A 17,840-nucleotide genomic window follows, 5' to 3' on the forward strand; every position below is an offset into this window, starting at 1 on the left:
TGTAATCAATCTTACTTCATTGCTAATATGGCAAGTTCAAATGGTGATATATTTCTAAGATTGCGGATTGTTTCTCCGTCCTTATGCTCAGCTGTGTGAAGCATTATCTTCTAACATTGCTGCTTGAAAATATACCCATAAATATATTTGAATTAAAAAATAAGAGGTTGAATTTGGGTTTCTGATTTCAAGATCTTATGTAATGATGCCATACAAGATAGAACAATAGGCATTTTTAGGAAAAAACTAGAAAAAATCAATATGGTACATTGGTTAATATTTGCAGCCTAATGGTTAGAGCCCTGTGATATGGTTTGGCTGTGTCCCCACCCAAATCTCATCTTGAATTGTAGCTCCCCATGTATTATGGGAGGCACCCGGTGAGAGGTAATTGAATCATGGGGGTGGGATTTTCCCATGCTGTTCTCATGATAGTGAATAAGTCTCACAAGATCTGATGGTTTTATAAAGCGCAATTCCCCTGCACACTCTCTCACCTGCTGCCATGTAAGACATGCCTCTGCTCCTCCTCCACCTTCCACCATGATTGTGAGGCCTCCTCAGCTGTGTGGAACTGTGAGTCTGTTAAACCTCTTTTTCTTTATAAGTTACCCAGTCTTGGGTATGTCTTTATTAGTAGCATGAGAACAGACAAATATACTCTTGTTTCTGTCTCTTACTTAGCTATGTGATCATCAACAAAACATTTAATTTCTTAGAAATTAAATTTAGGAAATTAAATTTAGAAATATAACATTCCTAGTTAAATTAGGAATGTGAATAGTGCTTGCCTGTGAGGAGTTGGGTGAACAATGGAGTCTGTTAGGAATTGTGTTTGATTGTGAGCAACAGAATCTCTGACTAAATAGTGGCTTCCTCAGATCAGGAGATGATTTTTTTCTCACTGACAAGAAAGCCCAGAGGTAGGTGGTCACTGGCCTTGGAGAAGGGGCTCAAAGATTTCAGAGCTGAGGTCTTTGTAGTTCCCTGACCTTTCTCTCATGATCCCAACATAGCTGCTGCAGGCTTAGCCATCATGTCTATATTTCTGGCAGGGAAAAGGAAGGAGGGGTGATGACTGAATCAAGAAAGCAAAAGCTTTCCCAGATGTTTAAGGCAGGGTAGGCTAAGTGCTAAAACAAACAAGCCCTACTCATCAGTGGATTAACACAATAGAAATTTATTTCTCACACTTGCCAAGGCCAATTGATAGCAGGGAGCGGGAGTTATGGGGAGAGGACGGGATGTAGCTCTGCTCAGTGTGGTCCTGCAGGGACCAGTTTAGAAGATGTGGCTTCCAGGGTCATAATAGGCATGAATGTGTTGCCAGCAGATGCGGGGAGAGAGACAGCGTGGGGAATTGTGTAGGAAGGTTTATGAATCAGGTCTAGAATCAAGGTATATTTTTGCTCACATTTTATTGGCCAGACTTCAGTCACATGGGTCCACATAGATTCAAAGGGAGCCAGAAAATATAGTCCCCAAATGGGCAGTTCTTCCCAGCAGCATCTCTATGCCATGGAAAGCGAACATGAATCTTTGGGGGTACTGCTAACTATCTCTGCCACATTGGAAATTCACTGCAACTTCCACAGAAATTATATTGCCTAAAGATATGACACTTGATCAGCCCTGGTTGCAATAAACGCTGGGAAATGAAATTTTCAGCTGGTATCATTGAAACATTGGGTAGCTTGGGTTTCTCTTAGGAAGAAGAGGAAGACATGTAGGCAACTAGCAGTGTTTGCCACATGTAAAAAGGTATTTAGCACAGTGCCCAGCACTTAGTAAATACTCAATAAATGCTAGCTATTGTCATTGCTATATCTTTCTCAGGGAAAGATATACTCTCTTACCCATTTGCCTCTCCTACTGTAAGTTACTTTCTTGGCATTCTGGTTTGTTGAGCGTTAAACCTAGAATCAGAAGACCTGGATTTAAATCCTAGCTTGGCCCTTTAATATCTTCTCTGGGCCTTAGCTTTTTTTTTTTTTTTTTTTTTTTTTTTTTTTTAAAGTAGAGATGGGATTTCACCATGGTGGCCAGGCTGATCTCAAACTCCTGACCTCAAGTGATCCGCCTACCTCAGCCTCCCAAAGTGCTGAGATTACAGACATGAGCCACGGTACCCAGCCAAGGCCTTAGTTTAATTGAGAAATTGGAGAGAATTATACCTGCCTCACAAGTTTGTTGTGTGAATTAACTGAGACGATGTGCTTGACTGATCCAAAAGCATTATTTCACACATAATGCAGACATATTAAAACTGAGTCTCTAATTGGAAGCAACCCAGATGCCCATTGTGTAAGTTTCCTAGGGCTATGTATTCATCCATTCATGAGAATGGATTAATTGCTATAAAGAACTACCTGAGACTGGTTAAGTTATAAAGAGGCTTAATAGACTCACAATTCTGCAAGCTGTACAGGAAACATGGCTGGGGAGGCCTCAGGAAACTTTCCATCATGGAGGAAGGCAAAGGGCAAGCAGGCTTGTCTTACGTGGCCGTGGCCGGGGGAGGAGGAAGAGAGAGCAGGGGGAGGTGCTACACTGTTTTAAACAGCCAGATCTCACAAGAACTCACTCACTACCACGAGAACAGCAAGGAAGAAATCTGCCGCCATGATCCAATCACCTCCCACCAGCCCCTATTCCAATACTGGGGATTACAATTCAACATAAACATTTGGGCAGGGACATAAATCCAAACCATATCAGGCTGCCATAACAAAATTCCACAAACTGGGTGACTTAACACACAGCTTTATCCTCTCACAGTTCTGAAGGTTTGAAGTCCAAAATCAAAGGCTGGCATGACCATGCTACCCCTGAAGGCCCTAGGGGAGAACCTTCCCTGACTCTTTCAATTTCTGGTGGTGACTGGCAAGCCTTGGACTTCCGTGGCCTGCAACTGCATAACTCCAGCCTCTGCCTCTGTCGTCACGTGGCATATTCCCTATGTGTTTCTGTCCCCCTTCTCTTATGAGGATACTACAGTCATATTGGGTTAAGAGCTCACCCTGCTCCAATATGACCTCATCTTATCTCATTACATCTGCAACAACCCTATTTCCAAATAAGGTCGCATTCTGAGGTACTGGTGGTTAGGACTTCAACATAACTTTTTTTTTTAGAAGCCAGCACAATTCAATCTATAACATTCATCAACGATGAATGGAAAAATAAAACTTGGGATAGCCACATAATGGAATATTATTTGCCCATTAAAAAGGAATGAAGTGCTACAACATAGATGAACCTTGAAAACATGCTAAGTGAAAGATGTCAGGCACAAAAGGACACATATTATTCCATATTAAGTGTCCAGAATAGGCAAACCTCTTATTTTTTATTTTATTTTATTTTTGAGACAGTGTCTCACTCTGTCACCCAGGCTGGAGTACAGTGGCATGATATTGGCTCACTGCAACCTCCTCCTGCCAGGTTCAAGCAATTCTCCTGCCTCAGCCTCCTGAGTAGCTGGGACTACAGGCATGCACCACCATGCTTGGTTAACTTTTGTATTTTTCAGTAGGGACAAGTTTTCTCCATATTGGCCAGGTTGGTCTGGAGCTCCTGACCTCAGGTGATCCACCCGCCTCGGCCTCCCAAAGTGCTGGGATTACAGGCGTGAGCCACCACACCCGACCCAGAATAGGCAAATCTAGAGAGATGGAACTTCGCACATTAGTGGTTGCCAGGGGCTGGGGGAGGTGAGACTGGGGAGTGACTGCCAAAAGGTACCAGTTTCTTCTAACAGGGGACAAAAATGTTCTAAAATTGACTGTGGTGGTGGTTGTACAAGTCTGTGAATATACTAAAAATTATTGAATTGTACATCTTAAATCAGTAAATTATATGAATTATGTCTCAAAGTTGTGATAAAATATAAAACAATCTCTCACGAGCTAGCAGAAATCAGCTTTCTAGAGTTGCATCACCATATTCTGAAACTTTAGAACAAGGTCAGAATCTGGACCCATCAGTGTCCCCATCTCCATGTGGGCATTCCATGAGGTCCTGCCCAGAAGAGCCACATGGTATCTACTTTTGACATCTCTTAACTATTTGTCCATCCAGCAAGCACTAATGTGTCAAGTGCCAGATTAAAATAAATAGCACATGGTTTCTCACCCCGGAGAACCCACAATCAAGTGCTACAAGGTGTTATTCTCTAAGGGTAAGGACAGAATATAATAATAATTGCATCCTTATACTACAAGACAAATGAATCTAAAGTCAACTGGGGAATATTCCTTAGCCTTGAAAGAAATTCTGACACATGCTACAACGTAGATGAACCTTGATGATATTCTACTAAGCCAGACACAAGAAGACAAATACTGCATGATTCCACCTATACGAGGTATCTAGAGTAAATTAATTGACACAGAAAAAATGGTGGCCGGGTGCGGTGGCTCATGTCTGTAATCTTAGCACTTTGGGAGGCCAAGGCAGGTGGATCATTTGAGCCCAGAAGTTCAACAACATAGCAAAACCCCATCTCTACAAAAATACAAAAAATTAGCTGGGTGTGGGGAGGCACACCTGTACTCCCAGCTATGCAGGAGGCTGAGGTGGGAAGATCACCTCATCCCAGGAGGTCAAGGCTGCAGTGAACCAAGATTACGCCACTGTACTCCAGCCTGGGTGATAGAGTGATGCCCTGTCTCAAAACAGAATGGTGGGCCGGGCGCGGTGGCTCAAGCCTGTAATCCCAGCACTTTGGGAGGCCGAGGCGGGTGGATCACGAGGTCAGGAGATCGAGACTATCCTGGCTAACATGGTGAAACCCCGTCTCTACTAAAAATACAAAAAACTAGCCGGGCGTGGTGGCGGGCGCCTGTAGTCTCAGCTACTTGGGAGGCTGAGTCGGGAGAATGGCGTGAACCCGGGAGGCGGAGCTTGCAGTGAGCCGAGATCACGCCACTGCACTCCAGCCTGGGAGACACAGTGAGACTCCGTCTCAAAAAAAAAAAAACAAACAAACAAACAAAAAAAACAGAATGGTGGTTGCCAGGGGCTGGGGGAATGGGGAGTTACTGTTTAATGTGTACAGTTTCAGTTTTCTAAGATAAAATGAGTTAAGGAGGTGAATGGTAGTGACGGTAGCACATTATTAATGTATTTAATGGCACTGAATTATACATTTAAACATGGTTAAGATGATGGGGTTTTTTTTGTTTTTTTTTTTTGTTTTTGTTTTTGTTTTTGTTTTTCTTTGGAGACAGAGTCTCGTTCTGTTGCCCAGGCTGGAGTGCAGTGGCACCATCTCGGCTCATCACAACCTCTGCCTCCCGAGTAGCTAAGCTTACAGGCAGGCACCACCACACCCAGCTAATTTTTGTCTTTTTAGTAGAGACACGGTTTCACCATACTGTCTAGGCTGGTCTCAAACTTCTGACCTCAGGTGATCCACCCACCTCAGCCTCCCAAAGTGCTGGCATGAGCCACCATGCCCAGCCATGAATTTTATGTTATGTGTGTTTTACCACAATTTTTTAAGGGGAAAAAACAACTGGGATTTGGGGCATTCTCCAAGATAGCAGAGGCCAGGCCTTTTAATTCTTTCAGTGCATACTTTCTTCAATACATGTAGTGGATTTAATTGAATCCACAAAATTTCTGACTAAGGAAAAACTGCTTTACTTCCAAAACATAAAAATGAAGCTTTCATCAAATTATTTCCCAAGAAACTGCTTTAAAATAATACCTTGATGCGAAGCTAAAGCTTTGTTTTGCGCTAACTTTTCTGCCCAAGGTACACATTTGAAGTTCTACCAACTAACTTTCTTTTTTGTGGGGGAAGCATCTCTTTTCAGGGGGGCAATTTTTTCTGCTTATTGTATTGTGGCAAAATATAAAGTAACATTTATCATTTTAACCACTCATAAGTATATGATTCAGTGGCATTCACAATGTTGTGTTACCATCACCGCTATCTATACTCACAACTTTTCCATCACCCCCAACAAGAACTCTGTATCCTTTAAACAATAACTCCTCCTTCCCCCTCCTCCAAGCCCCTGGTAAACTCTATTCTACTTTCTGTCTCTATGACTTTGCCTATCCTGGGCACCTCATATAAGTGGAATCCTGCAATATTTGTCCTACTGTGTCTGGCTTATTTCACTAAGCAGAATGTTTACCAGGTTCATCCATGTTGTAGCATGTATTTCCTTCCTTTTTAAGGCTGAATGGTATTATAGGTATATGCTACATTTTATTTGCCCATTCATTGGTGGATAGACACAACAAGAGGTTGTGTCCACCTTTTGGCTATTGTGAATAATGCTGCTATGAACATTGGGGTACAAATAGCTGTTTGAATTCCTGCTTTCAATTCTTTTGAACTGAAAATACGTAGGAGCAGAATTGCTGGGTCATGTGATAGTTCTGTGTTTAATCTTTTGAGGAACTGCCGAACTATTTCCCACAGCAGCTGCACCATTTTACAATCCCATCAACAATGCATGAGGGTTCCAATTTCTCCACGTCCTTAATAACACTTGTTATTTTCATTTTTTTTCCTTATAAATCCTAGTAGGTGAGAAGTGGCATCTCATTGTGGCTTAGGAGACAGCAATTTCTAGACTGATCAATTAAGAAGATGCTGTATATTTTGCGTGTCTTGGTTTCAACCAAGTGTCTGACGTCCTTTTGGACAGGAAGGAGACATGTAATTGGATGATAGTATATATAAGTGATTGCTTAGTTGATTAAAAAACTATTTCCGTACCAGGAGATCAAAAGTGATATGCCCCAGGTTGACCCTAATCTATTCAACACTTTTATTAATTGATATTTTATCAGCCGTGTGGATAAAGACATAGAAGGCATGCATATGAAATCTGTAAAGCTAAGATCCTAGAGGAGCAACTGTGAAAAGTAATAAGAACCTCACTGAACTGGGCTACAGATCAAAAGAAATTGATAAAATCTACCAAAGAGAAATGGAAAGTCCCAACTGAGGTCCAAAAGACAGTGTCCCCCAAAATATCATGTCTACCCATGTATTAGTCTGTTCTCACGCTGCTAATAAAGACATACCTGAGACTGGGTAATTTATAAAGGAAAGAGGTTTAATTGACTCACAATTTAGCATGGCTGGGAGGCCTCAGGAAAATTAATGTATTTAACGGCACTGAACTGTACACTTAAAAATGGTTAAGATGGTGAACTTTTTTACAATCATGGCAGAAGGTGAAGCAAACACGTCCTTCCTCACATGACATCAGGAAGGAAAATGAGTGCCCAGTGAAGGGGGAAGCCCGTTATAAAACCATCAGATCTCGTGAGAACTCACTATCATGAGAACAGGATGGGGGAACCCCCCACCCCTTCATGATTCAATTATCTCCACCTGGTCCTTCCCATGACACATAGGGATTATGGGAAGTACAATTCAGGATGAGATTTGGGTGGGGACACAGTCAAACCATATCAATCCAGAACCTCAGACCTTATTTGGAAATAGTTTTTGCAGATGAAATCAGTTAAAATGAGGTGATACTGGGTTGGGGAGGGGTGACACTAAATCCAATATGACTGGTACCTTACAAGAAGAGGAGAAAGAGAGACAGAGGGATGCTGACCATGTGAAGATGGAGAAAGACACTGGAGTGATGCAACTGAATGCTGAGGAATGCCAAGAATTGCTGGCAACCGCCAGAAGCTAGAAAGAAGCAAAGAAAGAATCTTCTCTGGAGCTTTTGGCCCTGCCAACACCTTGATTTCAAACCTCCATGTGCCTTTCTCGAAAGACTATTTCTCTGGGTCTGTCTCCCTTCCCTTCACCTTTACTTTTCAAGAAGGAATACTTCTGGCCAGATACAGTGGCTCATGCCTGTAATCCCAGCACTTTGGGAGACTGAGGTGGGAGGATCACTTGAACCCAGGAGTTCGAGACCAGCCTGGGCAACATGGCGAAACTCCATCTCTACCAGAAAATAGAAAAAAAAAAAAAAGGACTACTACTTTCTGAGGTGACCCTTTCCTAGCCCCTGTCAGCCCCCAAATCAGCAGGCCATTTCTTCTGTTTCCAGCTGCCCTGGGCTTAAATACTAATGCGTTATATTAACGGAAGAAAATGGAACTGAAAGAAAGTTTGCCTAATTTGTAAAATAAAAATGAGTTTCGATCCCAGTAGCTTATGTATTATTCTTGTGAGGACTGAGTTTACATCGATCATCTTTTCCGTGGCAGTCGAGTGTGGAATATGGCGAAGTTAGAAATGTAATTGTGTAGACATAAAAAATTGCATCTCGATAACCATCATTGGGACACTTTAGTCAAGATGCTATCTCGGTGTCCTTCAGAGCAATAACGATATCAATTGAGAATGTAACAGAAGCAACTTAAATGTTATGCCTCGTTTACTTCTGGTGAGCCTAGTGTGCTTCAGAGCTATTGCTCATGACATAAGGTTCTGTCAGGCTGGAAACGCTTCAAGACCATTAAAAGAAAATGCCAGCCATTCCTGCTGTTCAAATATTCTTCAACTTCTAATTTAAGGCACCCACACCTAAGAATGTAATTGTGTTATTCTCTCTGATAGCTGGAATCTATCTAAGCCAAATGCCTGGGAATTATGGACTATTGGGTCTACAGGAGTGCAGAAAGCAAATGAGGTAGATAAAACGTGTTATTTTGTACTGGCACGTTCAACAGTTGCGCTCCCTTACCGTTTTCTGTGTTAAAATGTATTCAAAGATGAAAGTGCCTGAAGGGTCTTTCCTCAGCTGAATTTAAGGAGGAGGTTGGCGAAATGCATAAACCACCTCAGGATCTAAACTTAGAAATCTGAAAGAGAAAAATTCATATACCCGTACTCAGAATTCTTTTCCACACTAAATTTTCTCTAGTTGATTGTCCTTTATTTATTTATTTTATTTTATTTTATTTTATTTTATTTTATTTTTTGAGATGGAGTCTCGCTCTTGTTGCCCAGGCTGGAGTGCAATGGCGCAATCTTGGCTCTCTGCAACCAACCTCCGCCTCCCAGGTTCAAGCGATTCTCCTGCCCCAGCCTCCCAAGTAGCTGGGATTACAGGCATGTGCCACCACACCTGACTAATTTTGTATTTTTAGTAGAGATGGGGTTTCACCATGTTAGTCAGTCTGGTCTCGAACTCCTGACCTCAGGTGATCTACCCACCTTGGCCTCCTGATTGTCCACTTTTGATTCAGAAAGTTGTCATCTCAATAAAGTAGGTCCCCCATACCTCTCCATTCTCTCCCTGATGAGCAAGTGAGACCACAGTTTGAGAAAGGCAAGTTGAATCAGAAAAGGGCAATTTTAAAAGCAAATGCTGTGAAAGGTGAAGCTTCCCCTTCACAAGGGGAAATTATTTCTGTTTAATGCCTGCCTTGGGAGGGATACACTTTAGGTTCAGGGACCCCATTGGCACATCAGGGCTTTGACTGGAACACAGTGCCAATTCAAACTGTCACACAGTACAGGGAGGGAAAAAAGCCCAAATCAGTTTCTATTCTTTAGTAGAAAGCAATACTGTAGTTTAAATTAGCAAGGCGCTGCTGAACCACTATTTAAAATGCGTTTGCACTGACATCCCAAGAAAGGATTTTTTTTCTTGTTTAATTGCACTGTCAGTGTGGAACGCTTTCACTTAAAACCATTCTAAGGTAGACCTTTTAATAGAAAGTGACAATTTAAATTGCCATGATAGCAGCATAAATGGTGCTTAAAGTCATTACTAAACTGATGTCGCAGTTGGCTTCAGACCAGTTTGTTAAAGCTGAAGAAAAGGTGTTGGGGGAAGGGAGGAAAGTAACTAAATGGTGAATCATTACTTCCTTTTATATTCATTGTAATAACATTAGCTGTGATGAAGTCATCTGGCTCCCAATGGATGTAATATACATTTCTATTGAATTCTACATTATTCCATTCTAACATTGCCCTGATTAGTGTCGATTACTGAGGAACTGCTTCAATCACAGGCATCTATTTCTCTGCAGTTTTTCTTGTCTTCCTTCCCGTGGTCCAAAGATAGGATCTTTTGCTTCCATTTTCTGGTTTGCGTTCTGAAACACGAGTCTTGGTTTTATCTGTGGCCTTTCTTTACTCTTGCTATAATAAGTTAGATTCTCTTGGCAACCCTTGGAAATGACTCTCACTAGCTTTCATGAAGAACCAATTGGAACATATGAGATGAGGTCAAGGCCACCTGAGTGGGGTCATTGGTCAAACCTGATTGGTTTAACCGAACCAACTGGTTTGCCAAACCCTTGTTTCAGCATCTGGGGGCCCAGTGGGTAGGGGCATCGTAAAATGTCAGGCAGTTACTGGGTCTGTGAACCTGGAAAGGAACTCATAGGTGGGTTAAGGTTGAGTTTGGTACGTTGGCAGCAGTGGGGAGGGATGGTGGCGGGGGTCAGGAGGGACAGACGACAGAGAAGCTTATGAGTTAGTAACCACTCAGCCACTTTCACGGTCTCCCACTGATTTGTCTTGCTTCTGAAACATATCCCCATAAAAGTAAATTAATCAGGTGTTTCAGGAACAATAGGTAAACTACTTTATTATATGATTACCATGTTAAAATATACTGCACACTCCTTTTTATTATGTACAAATTACCTCAAAGAGCCAACAATTGTAGTTGGGCTCACAGTAGGGAAACATACTTCACACTTTACGTTTAAAACATTATATTTAGGATGGGGTTTTTGAATAGTTTCCTGAGGTCATAAAATTGAGGAGCTCTGAGAACAACTCTACACCCTTCAAAATTTCCCTAAGTCACACATTGCAATTTCTGAAATTTCTATCATTCAAAATTGGAGGAAATTATGGTGATCATCGAAGGCACGACATTAGGGTCTTAACTTGGGGGTCTTGGAATAGGTTATAGAGAGGTCATGAAAAAACCGGCCTCTGAGTTTTGTGTATATGTGTGGAGATGGAAAGAGGGCTCATTTTTTTTTAAATCAGGTTTGCAAAGGAGTTTGCAAACCAAAAATAGTTAACAACTACTAATCCAATGTGACTTTACTAAAAGCTAGAAAACAGAGACCCAGAGAGGTGGTTGACTTGCCAAAGTCACTCTGATAGCTATTGGCCAGTCTACAGAACCTTGGTCTCTGATTCGTGGTCCAAAACTACTTTTTAATTTTTTCACAATTGTTGCTTTTGGAAAACAATAGATCTGCAATGCTGCACTTTTCTGAAAGCCACTCTCCTGGCAACCCCAACTCCGTGGAATATAACTCTCCCTGGCAGAGGCAAAAGAGGCCTCAGAGCCACTGAAATTACTGTTACAACACTCATGCACTTTGGCCTATGAGAGAAGTCCCCGAGAGATCACTGAACACCCAATTCATTTACTTAACAAATATTTACCGAGCTAAATACTTACCAATGTTTTATTTGTACATTACTCTGGCAAATTTTGTTATCCAGTTTCACTGAAAATAGGGAATTAGATGAAAGAGGACAGCAAAAGGCAGGGATATTGATCCAGAATTTGAGATATTCACTCACAGACTGACAGCAGAAGGAGAGCAAGAACATTGCCATACAACGATGTCTCTGCACCAGGAAGCAGACCATAAAAGACTTCTCACATAGTCTGTTTGTGAATGTAGGCTTGGGCAGAGTGCGTTTCAGAAAGTTCATCATTTAAAGGATTAAAATGTATGCCATGAGACGATAGATAGATAAATAGATATTATAGATATCTATATCTCAATGTCCTCACATCAGATAAACTTAGGTTTTGGACACTGGTATCTATCACCTTAGCCACCTTAAGACAATTCTCAAAACAGAAAGGGGGAGGAAGTGTAACATAAATAAGCTTGCGGTGTGTTTGAAAAGCTGAGTGCATTGGAGGAAACTGAGTCCTGGGATCCAGAAAGGAGTCTCTTATGTTTGAAGGGTCAAAGGAGAGAAACTGCCTGGTGGATTGGGGCAGTAGTTAGTGGAGAAGACAATCTAAGTGTCTTCAGAGAGGGTGTGATCTCTGTATTGTGTTTAGGGGATATAGGATGAGCCCTCTGGTGCTGTTGAACTCCCTAGGACTGGAAAAGGGGCAATAGTTGTGAGTTTCACAAAATATAGATACCTGGACCATCCTGGGTCCAGCACTTCTAAGATATCAGGGCACTGGAACGGACAAACTTGTGTGACTGATGGGACCAGACACAAAGAACTGTGACCTATAGGTTGTAATATGGTTTGGCTCTGTGTCCACGCCCAAATCTCATGTCAAATTGTAATCCTCACATGTCAAGAGAGGGACCTGGTTGGAGGTGATTGGATCATGGAGGTGGATTTCCCCCATGCTGTTCTCATGATAGTGAGTTCTCGTGAGATCTGATGGTTTACGAGTGTGGTACTTCCCCCCGCTCCCCCTGCACTCACTTGCTCTCCTGCTCTGCCGTGGTAAGACGTGCTTGCTTCCCCTTCGCCTTCTGCATGATTGTAAGTTTCCTGAGGCCTCCTAGCCATGCTTTTGTACAGCCTACAGAACTGGGAGTCAATTAAACCTCTTTTCCTCATAAATTAACCAGTCTCAGGTAGTTCTTTATAGCTGTGTGAGAACAGACTAATGCAGGCTGGGTGTAGTGGCTCTCATGTGTAATCCCAGCACTTCGGGAGGCTGAGACAGGAGGACTGCTTGAGTCCAGGAGTTTGAGACCAGCCTGGGCAACATAGCGAGACCCCCATCTCTACAAAAAGAAAAAAAAAAACCTGTGACCTATGGATGTCCATGTGCCATGAGTCGAGTACCCTTGGTTGAGCAAATCACAGAGAGAGTGGGGACACACTGGCCTGGGATAGGAGCTGGGTCCGGGGAACTTCACAGCAGCAAGAGTAACAACATTGATCGGCAGCCATGGGAGACCAATGTTCTTCGTAACACTGGAAGGCAGAAAGGACCAACCACAGCAATGCCAGCACCAGGCAGCAGTCAGCTAGGATCTTCTGTGTGGGCTGTGTAAGGCCTGCAATGTTCTCTGGCTGCCTGGAGGAGTACGGAGGAGCCTGAGAGGTCGCCACTGGATTTCCTGACCACCAGGCATATGCCGGCCCGAATCCTTTTTTTTTTTTTTTTTTTTTTTTGAGACGGAGTCTCCCTGGCTGGAGTGCAGTGGTGCGATCTCGGTTCACTGCAACCTCCACCTCCTGGGTTCAAGCGATTCTCCTGCCTTAGCTTCCCGAGAAGCTGGAATTACAGGCATGCACCACCATACCAGGCTAATTTTTTTTTGTATTTTTAGTAGAGATGGGGTTTCACCACATTGGCCAGGCCAGTCTCGTACTCCTGACCTCAAGTGATCCACCCGCCTCAGCCTCGCATGGTGCTGAGATTACAGGTGTGAGCCACCACACCCAACCATGCCTGAATCTATCTTAATTGAAGATGGAAAAATGAAACAGACGTGACCTGTTTATACTCTGAAGTTTGTAAAAGAGTTCACAGTGAGAACACTAACCCTTAAAAACTGTACAGAACTACAAATTAATGTAGTGTCTTCACAAGCATCTTCTTATGTGGCCCTCACAGAAGTCCTGTGAGATGACTATGGGGTTGACATTATTTTCTCCATTTATTAGATGAAGAAATTGAGGCTTTGTGCAGCCAAATGAATTGCTCCAAATCACATAATTATTAAGTGGTAGGCTAGGTGCAGTGGATCACACCTGTAATCCCAGCACTTTGGGAGGCCGAGGTAGGTGGATAACTTGAAGTCAGGAGTTCAAGACCAGCCTGGCCAACATGGCGAAACCCTGTCTCTACTAAAAATACAAAAGTTAGTCAGGTGTGGTGGCAGGTGCCTGTAAGCCTAGCTACTCGGAAGGCTGAGGCAGGAGAATCACTTGAACCTGGGAGGTGGAGGTTGCAGTGAGCCGAGATAGCACCACTGCACTGCAGCCTGGGTGACAGAGCAAAACGCTGTCTTAAAAAAAAAAAAAAAAAAAAAAAAGAGGTAAAGCTCTGGCTAACGGTCAGATATTTTGACCTTAGGCCCTTAGGCCAGTGGTCTTCTATTATGCCATGATGCCTCTCCAAAACGGAGGGATAGACCCTTTTTGTGGTTCGTAAGGTTGATTAGTGGGTTCTCATGACACTGTGTGAGATGTGCCTCCCTCAAACCTCATTACAACGCCGGTGCATTAATCATCTGAGGTAGAAAAACGGGGAGCTGGGCACAGTGGCTCACGCCTGTAATCCCAGCACTTTGGAAGGCCGAGGCAGGCCAGTCACCTGAAGTCAGGAGTTTGAGATCAGCCTGGCCAACATGGGGAAACCCCGCCTCTACTAAAAATACAAAATTAGCCAGGCATGGGGGCACACTCCTGTAATCCCAGCTACTCAGGAGACTGAGGCAGTAGAATCACTTGAATCCAGGAGGTGGAGATTGCAGTGAGCCACCACTGCACTCCAGCCTGGGTGATAGAGTGAGACTCCATCTCAAAAAAGGAAAAAAGGGGAGAGGGGGAGGTATATGGGCCCACCCAAAAATTTCAGAATTTTCCCTGATGCTAGCCTGGAAGGAGTGAATGATAGTGCAGGGTTTTATTCCTAAATAATTTCAGTTTAGCCCCAGTTGTTTTTCTTGCGTTAGTCCAGAGCACCCACTCAAAGAAAACCGGCTGAGTGCAGTGGCTCCTGCCTGTTATCCCAGCACTTTGGGAGGCTGAGGCGAGTGGGTCACTTGAGCCCAGGAGTTCAAGATCAGCCTGGACAACAAAGCTTGATCCCTTCTCTACAAAAAATTTAAAAAATTAGTTGGGCTTGGTGGCACATACCTTAGTCCCAGCTACTTCAGGAGGCTGAGGTGGGAGGATTGCTTGAGCCCAGGAGGTGGAGGCTGCATCGAGGCGTGATTGCACCACTGCACTCCAGCCTGGGCAACAGAGCGAGACCCTGTCTCCAAAACAGAAGAAGAAAACCTCCCTCCACACAGCTGGGCTGTCCAGCTGCTCCTGAGTCAAGTAGGTCCAGCCTCACGTCTGCGCATGGGGTGCCCCCTGCCTGGATGGCTTGCACCCTGACCAGCCCCTGCCACCCCCACATCCCACACTTGTCATAGAAGTGGATGCCATGTTTAGTTCATTGGGATGTCTCCATTACCACTACCATCTTGCGCCGTTACGTATCTGGATTGTTGGTGTAGAATTTGTCTTCCTGTCTAGAGTGGCAGCTCTTTGAGGTCAAGGGCCCTTGTTTCAGTCACCTTTGGTTCTCAGCGGTGCCTACTTCATAGGAAGGGGCCAGTAAAATGCTTCAAATAAATGCTTTTTCTTTTGTCTCAAGCATACAGCAGGTGCTCAACAAATATTTGCTAATTGCCTCATTGGCAAGTATCCTATTCTGTAGCCAACTCCTCCCTCTTCAGAATGGGCCTTTAAAAAGGGCATATTTTGCCAGGCACAATGGCTCACGCCTGTAATCCCAACACTTTGGGAGGCTGACGCAGGTGGATCATGTGAGGTCGGGTGTTCGAGACCAACCTGGCCAATATGGTGAAACCCCATATCTACTAAAAATACAAAAATTACCCTCATGCCTGTAATCCCAGTCACTCAGGAGGCTGAATCAGGAGAATCACTTGAACCCGGGAGGCGGATGTTGCCGTGAGCCGAGATCATGCCATTGCACTCCAGCCTGGGCAACAGAGGAAGACTCTGTCTCAAAAAAAAAACAAACAAAAACAAACAAAAGACGCATATTCCCAGCCTGGGCAACATAGCAGGACCTCATCTCTACTAAAAACATTTAAAAATTAGCTGGGTGTGGTGGCACATACCTGTAGTCTCAGCTACTCAGGAGGCTGAGACAAAGGATTCCTTGAGCCAGGGAGGTCAGTGCCGCAGGGAGCTGTGACTGTGCCACCGCACTCCAGCCTGAGCAACAGGCTGACACCCTGTCTCAAAAAATAAATAAGTAAATAATAAAATAATACATTAAAAGGGCACATTCTGTGACTCAGTCACGCTGTTAAAGTCACAATAAGTCATGTCATGCTTCATCAGCAAGTTGCCTCAGTCCAACAGTGGTATTGGGTATTTTCTCATGCCTGATTCAAACCTCTGTAGGCTTGAGTGGGTGACATTTTGGGGGCCATGTCACCATTATTCATCCACTCATCCAGTCAAGCAACCAAGCATTCATACATTTAGTTAGTTATTCATTCATTTGTTTAAAAAATAGCAAAAACAGCACCTACTACACATTAGACATATGGTAACATGTAACTGCTAGTTTCATTATATACTCCTGAGCCTCTAGAATCTCTAAATGGATAAATTTCCTATATAAGTGACATTCTGGTAATATACAGACAATAAACAAAATAAATGAGTAAGATATATAGTATTTTAGATAGTGATATATGCTAAGAAAACAGGAAAAGGGATATGAAATGTCAGGGGATGGATTTTTTTTTTCCAGACAGAATCTCGCCGTGTCACCCAGGCTGGAGTGCAGCAGCACGATCTCTGCTCACTGCAACCTCTGCCTCCCAGGTTCAAGCAATTCTCCTGCCTCAGCTTCCTAAGTAGCTGTGACTATAGGCGCCCGCCACCACGCCCGGTTAATTTTTATATTTTTAGTAGAGGTGGGGTTTCAGCATGTTGGCCAGGCTGGTCTCGAACTCCTGACCTCAAATGATCTGCCACCTCAGCCTCCCACAGTGTTGGGGTTACAGGCATGAGCCTCCGTACTGGCCTCAGGGGATGGATGTTTATATTCTACATAAGTTGGCCAGGGAACCAAAATCTGTATTAGTCATGGTTCTCCAGAGAAACAGAAAATACCAATAGGATGAAAAAATGAGGTGGTGGGGAGAAAGACAGATTGAAGTCTGCAGGGCAGACCAGAGGACTGGAGACCCAGGGCAGAGTGGATGTTTCAGCTGGAGTCTAAAGGCAGACTGGAAGTGGAATTCCTTCTTCCTGGGGGGACTGTGGTCGTTTTTTTTCCCCCAGGCCTTCAGCTGATTGAATGAGGCCCGCCCATATGATGGCGTGTAATCCACTTTGCTCAAAGTCTACAGAGGAGGTGGCTTTGACGAAAAAAAAAAAGTCTGCAGAAAGTGAGGAAGTGAATCATGCAAATAAACATCTGGGAAAAAGAAATCTAGGTAGCATGAGAAGCAAGTCCAAAGGCCTTGAGGTAGACATGTGCTGGACACGCTGCTGGAATAGAGCGACTGTGATGGTTAATAGTGTCAATTTGATTGGATTGAAGGATGCAAAGTGTGTGGTTCCTGGGTGTGTCTGTGAGGGTGTTGCCAAAGGAGATTAACATCTGAGTCAGTGACTGGCAGAGGCAGACCCGCCCTCAATCTGAGTGGGCACCATCTAATCGGCTGCCAGTGTGGCTAGAAAAAAGCAGGTGGGAGAAGATGGAAGAGCAGACTGGCTGAGTCTTCTGTTCTTCATCTTTCTCCCATGCTGGATGCTTCCTGCCCTCGAACATCGGACTCCAAGTTCTTCAGCTTTTGGACTCTTGTACTTAGTGGACTCTTAGACCAGTGGTTTGCTGGGGCTCTTGGGCCTTTGGCCACAGACTGAAGGCTGCACTGTCAGCTTCCCTACTTTTGAGGTTTTGGGACTCAGACTGGCTTCCTTGCTCCTCAACTAGCAGACTGTCATGGGACTTTGCCTTGCGATCGTGTGAGTCAATACTCCCTAATAAACTCCCTTTCATAGTTACATCTATCCTATTAGTTCTGTCCCTCTAGAGAACCCTGACTAATACAGTGACCAAGGGTGAGAGCAATGGGAGATTTGAAGTCCAGGACGCAGAGCATGTTGGACCTTGCAGGTCTTAAGAACAACTCGAGTGTTACTCTGAGAAAAT

At 43.7% G+C, this 17,840-nt stretch overlaps 1 non-coding gene across 1 annotated transcript; it reads left to right on the plus strand.

The window, feature by feature from the left end:
• The first annotated feature begins 14,055 nt into the window (after positions 1–14,055).
• LOC112426021 (small nucleolar RNA U13) lies at positions 14,056–14,160 on the plus strand. Its single transcript, XR_003017266.1, has one exon. It is a non-coding gene; the product is annotated as a small nucleolar RNA U13 (small nucleolar RNA).
• Positions 14,161–17,840: the final 3,680 nt, after the last annotated feature.

Source organism: Macaca nemestrina, chromosome X, assembly GCF_043159975.1.
Source record: "Macaca nemestrina isolate mMacNem1 chromosome X, mMacNem.hap1, whole genome shotgun sequence".
Taxonomy (NCBI): domain Eukaryota; kingdom Metazoa; phylum Chordata; class Mammalia; order Primates; family Cercopithecidae; genus Macaca; species Macaca nemestrina.